The 6000-nt window shown below is 37.0% G+C and overlaps 1 pseudogene; it reads right to left on the bottom strand.

The window, feature by feature from the left end:
- Nucleotides 1–3214: 3214 nt before the first annotated feature.
- On the bottom strand, nucleotides 3215–4404 carry LOC147446691 (uncharacterized; annotated as a pseudogene).
- Between the last annotated feature and the right edge of the window lie 1596 nt (nucleotides 4405–6000).

Here is a 6000-nt window from a genome sequence, read left to right as displayed (position 1 = left end):
AAACAATACAACCCTTGGGTTATGGAGATAAGCTTCCAAATGTCCCTAGCCTTATCCAAGGGCTTTTCTTATTCATTAAGGACCCAAATTTTCACAACACCATTATCCAACATGGTCTCCAAAGTTTGGATAATGATGAGCACTGTGAGCCTATGTTACTAGCCATACTAGATATACTAGCATGGCTCAGGTTGTATGTTGTGGTGGCTAAAGAAAACCCCATGCTGCCATTGCTAGATTACAAGATTTGATTGCTAATATCAATACCATCCTTGATGAAGACACAAAAGAGTAGAAGGAGTGCAAAGAACACTACACATCTGTCATGTGAAAATTTATGAAACTTCATGGGAGAAAATTGAGGAATGACCCTTCAATGAGGCATAGAAGAAGAATCATGTTACAAGGTGCCTCAAAATTCCCCTTAACACCTCGTATGAACCCTACAAGCAGCCTAATCCTCTAAGAACTTGATGCACATGAACTCGAAGTAATTAAGTGGGTGTTTTCTATTAACCGAGCCTTCATGGAGAATGTTACTCCATCCAAGGATACCTACACTGACCTTTTCATACCTTATCGACTACTTGCACTCATTCTTTAGGACATGAACCATAATGTATGGGAATTTGGAAATTTTTCCTTGCTAGCACCAATAAATGAAGGCTTTTGGCTTACTATACTAAAGGACAAGGATAAAGAAGCTGCCAAGCTTGGGCTAAATCAACTCCTGATGACTAGTTCATCTAATATCGTGGATCCCTTCTTGATGGGTTGCCCCGTCACTATGTCCATATTTGAGACTCAAAGGTGCTCACAATATTTAGGCTGTGTAATGGGGGTCAAAGGAATGATCTCACTCGCTAGCCAAGATCAATACTTCACTAATCAGTGATGGAACATACACATGCCTTTCATCAAATGTCTTTGTGACTTCATGGGTGAGCCTTATAAGGATGGGAATGGTTTATGGCTCGACCATGCCTTATGGCTCATGATACATAAAGTATATGCTTTTTTTCCAACTAATCCTTGAAAAAGTCAACAATGAAATTTCTCAAGTGGGTTACAAAGGGGAATGAGGCTATTAAAGCCCTCCTAATCCACATGTTGTACAGAGAAAGGCTCAAGGTCTACATCAAACATGCTGGTCTATTCCACCACCAACTTCCAAACTCGCCTGAAGGGGAATTGGAATTTTTCATAGCAAAGGAGGTATTCCCTATAGGGTAGGAAGGCAAAGGAGGAAAATGGGCAGCGAAGCATTGATCTTTTGACACCTGCAACCCATCAATTGGAAACTAATCTTAGCTCTCTTGGTTTATTATGGATGCATGTAACAGTATCATGGCTTGCATAGTCCGGTGTTTAGATAAATTTCAAGGGCAAAAGTTTACATTTTTATACTTGTCTAATTATACTAAAAATACTTCTTATTAAAAGCATTACTTTTTCTTAGAATGCGTACACAAAATTATGTAGTCTTTTGATGGTTTTTTACTTGCACACATATACTCGCAATCACTCTTGACCTCAGCCATTCACACTCTTGCCCTCATTCAATCCTCAATCATCCGCACACACATATAGTTTCCTTTTCTATGCTAGTAAGTGGACAATCATTGCTTGTAAATTTGTAAAAGTATTTCTACCATTCCTACTCCATTGTATTTTTTATTTTTGTAATTATAAACCTTAAAATCATTGTATGTCTCCTCTCTCTAAATGTGGTGGCGATCCACACACTAGAGGGAGCGTCTAGCTACCACCTCATCTAACAAAAATGTCAAAATCATGGTCTTCTAGTGGGCACCAAGGCCATGTGCTTAGTCCCCACGTGATTAGGCCAAGATAGTCATATTTCACACTAATTCTCTAATCCCCTCTCCTCCACTTTATAAGGTGGTTAAAAGTCACTTTCAGGCATGGCTAAACAATGAGAAATTCTTTACTATCATATAACAATATGTAATTGTTCCATGTGGGAAATTTTTTCCCTTATAATAATAAATATCCAAAGTGGAAATATAACTTTTCTAGCATGTTTTTTTTCCCACTTTCATTCAATCGAAAATGTCTTCATTTCCACATGGAAATTTTTGAGGGAGTTTTTTTCCACATAGAAACATTAGAATGAATAATCGGATATATTCCACGTGGAAATTTTTGAATTTTTTATTTCACGTAGAAATAATGGCACTCCTCTCTAATATATTTAATCAGGTCTAGAAACACTTTAGAATAATAGCACACAGCTAAGCTTTTAGCCATGATAATTTATGAAAAACAATTAGATATTGAAGCTTTTGGTGTTATCAATCATAGAGTTACATTATAAACCAAAAAATAAGTTACAAATCTCTCTCTCTCTCTCTCTCTCTCTCTCTCTCTCTCTCTCTCTCTCTCTCTCTCTCTCTCTCTCTCTCTCTCTCCCACACACACACACACACACACACACACACATGTGTATGCACAGTTCCCTATCGAGTAGAAAGATTTGAGTTCAAGGCCAATCGCATAGATCTTATAGGTATCTTGAAATTGCTTCTATGATCTTATAGACTACTAGTTCATTTATGGAGAAATATAATCGGTATCATAGCACTATGGATATATAATGGTGTTGTATACAAACACAATCATGTGGTAATTCCATTTGATAATGGATACTGAGTGTTTGATGAATGTTACATAAATGGATCGTGTTCTTTATGGGTGACTACACTTTTTAAGAGTGACTATAACGTATAATTTGGAAGGTTTTTATAATTGCTTATCACATGCAAGTAGCATTAAAACATTGTGAACTAGATGTTTGAATGTTTGCATACTTTATATCTCTCTCATACCACATAAAGATTTCATGTCTCTACCTCTTAACACAAGCAAGAAGATTATTTTAGACGTAACATTTTACATCTTCACTTTTCACTTGATATATATTGTTGGTTATTAAAAAGAAATTTAGAGTGGCAATATGACAACTATTAGAGAGCTCCACAATGACCCAATACTTTTTGACAATAATACACAAAAAGACAATCACAAAACACCATATGAAACCGCTTCAATTAACTTTTAAATAGCATGTGACATCCAATACAAACTTTTAAATAGCTTGTGACATCCGATACATCCTTAAAAGAGAAATTTGAATTCCTATGTAAAGACTGTACACAGCGAAATTTAATTGAAGTCCTTATTTCTTTCAATCTCAATAAGATATTTTGAACACTTGAAATAAGTCCCATCTATATCTACAAGCCATATGTGATACATCATATTGGACATCCATGCTTTTGGATACCTGCAAAACAAGTCATAATTAGTAAAAGACTTTTCATGAATCACTCACATAGTATTTCACAAGACTTACCTAGTTGTGTCCATGTATAAGAATAGAGAATATGAATTTCCAATCGATCCAAGAAATTTCTTCGTGATGATCACCTTTCCAATATAGCAATGCTTTCTTATTCATTACATCAACACTTTGCACCAAAGCTTCTTTTGTGGAAGCTTCAAGTCCCTTAGCAATCACAATGTCACCCTCCTCTATCCAAGGAGGAACACATCCTAGCCCCCTTGGAAGCACTAGACGATGACGTTGATCAAATCCACTAACTTCATACAAGACCTCCATATTATCTCTTACTCCTTCAATAAAGAAAAAATTCTAGCAAATATAGTGGACTGGTAGTATCATTGAGACACATTGATTCCTCTTACTTTTTTGTGGGATGAACATTCTAGAAACGTCATCAATACCATCAAAGCTTTCCACAATGGCCTCCACTATGACAACACAATGACAAACCCTTGCTCCACAGAAAATATTTTTGATAGTCTCCCATAAAATTTTGAGTCAAGATCTTTAGCTACTATCAGATAATCTCCTACATTGTACTTCACTTCATCTATAAAAACCTTGCTGAGTACTCATATCTAAAGGAGCATGGGTCTCCACTTGAGAGCTTCTTGATTGATTCTTTCTTATTGGCACTTAATAAGAAGGGAGTTTTTCTCAATTTTGACCAATAACTATTCCATTTCTATTAAGTAAAGCTTTACAAGGCTCACAAGAGTTCCCAAGCCGAATTGCACTACTCCATAGCTCTCGAGCTTGCTTCTCTGAGGTTGAAATAAATGCACACAAAGAATGCCAATTATGACACTCAAGGTTTGAAAATTCATCAAAGATCCAACCTTGAGGTGAGAGCAAGCAAGAGTGAAGAGCTTTCAAATATCTACTCTCACACAATAGCCCATCCTTTTTTATCTCTAATTTCTTCCATGTATTTGTAAACAAGATGCGACTATGGAAATTTGTATAGGATGTCTCATTGACTTTGTTGTTAGTGCTTCTCTTATAAGAGAAGCACCAAAAACAGTCATGAGAGCCATGGCGTAAGATATGTCAAGTATCTCACCACTACCTGTGCATAGTAGTAATCCAAGCATCACTTACTCAATACTATAATAATCAGACACTTCATAAAATCTCATTGAGATAGTATTCTTAAGAGAGTCTTATATACCTCCCACATGCTCCAAAAAGGAGCTATTGGGACCCTTGTACTATTCTAATAAGATTTTCCATGATAAAAGTGTTAGAAAATAGGAAATAGCTATGTAGATATTAGAGTAATTTACTTAATGGAGAGATATAATTTCACACACAAGAGATTATACAGTAGAGAGAGAGAGAGAGAGAGAGAGAGAGAGAGAACACCTGATATACATGGTTCATCCAATGTGGGCTACATCCACGAGAAAGTAGCCACTCAATGGCTTTAGTATTTCAAACCAAAAGTAGGTCACAAAGGGACTATACCCTTAATGGAACTCCCGCCTTGCTTCACTCTCATAACCTCACATGTACCTTGCTTCATCAACTTCACAATGCATTTTGTTTGTAGAAGAGGCCTTCTTTTATAGGCTAAAAGGGCTGCCCTCTCTCATGAGAGGCAGCCGTCCTTGTGCAGACAAGTCCAAGTTGTACTCTCTAGTGCACCTATGTGTGGACACCCTTGAGAAGACAAGTCTATCTAGAAATCAGCCACCAGCCATTGACTTCCGACCACCGGCCAACTAGCCCTTTTTCGATCCCTTTTCAGCCGCCGTCCAACCACAATATTCTGACGAAAAAGAAATATTCCAACGAGGTATGAATTTTTGGTTTTTTAGCGAGTGATTTTTCCTACACACAATGGCTTATCCTCATAATGGAGACCTTACAAATGTGCATTTTTAGACTAAAAGTTACAAGGGGTAAATCAAGCTCCATACTTAACAATCTCTGACTTGGAAACTGATCTTCACACCAAACATGTGACTGCTTTCCATCATGGCTTCTTATCCTTGAATGCCAATTGAAGAAGCTCAGCTTCTCCTTGTTGACTACCTTTATAAACATGTATGCAAGTTTTTCACTTGTGTGCATCTTTCCTAGCTTTAGTTGTCCCTCTTCCAAAAGAGTACGTGTGAAGTGACATCTCACCATAATGTGCTTTGTCCTTGAGTGAAAGGCGTAATTCTTTGCAAGATAAATGGTGCTTTGACTGTCACTTTACAAGACACAATTGTCTTGCTTGTATCCAAGCTCCTCTAAGAATCTGTGAAGCCACATAATTTCTTTGCTTGCCTCCGTCATTGCTACATACTTTGATTCCGTGGTAGAAAGTGAGACCACTTTCTACAGCTTTGAAGCCCAACTTACTATTCTGTTTCCAATTATGAAGACATAGCTAGTAGTGCTCTTTTGAGTATCTTTGTCACCTGCCATATTTGCATTAGCACCTTGAAAAAAATATTAGTGCCTCCAAAGTACAAAGCATTTGTTGTTGTTCCCTGTAGATACCTAAGTATCCACTTCATAGCTTGCAAGTGTTGTTTACCTAGATTATCCACATGAACCTAATCACAACTCCCACTGTATCTGCAATATTTGGACTTGTCCAGATGATAGCATACATTAGAGAACCTACCGTTGTAGCATAA

Source organism: Adiantum capillus-veneris, chromosome 12, assembly GCF_014529385.1.
Source record: "Adiantum capillus-veneris isolate H3 chromosome 12, ASM1452938v2, whole genome shotgun sequence".
Taxonomy (NCBI): Eukaryota; Viridiplantae; Streptophyta; class Polypodiopsida; order Polypodiales; family Pteridaceae; genus Adiantum; species Adiantum capillus-veneris.
This window is presented reverse-complemented; position numbering and strand designations above follow the sequence as displayed.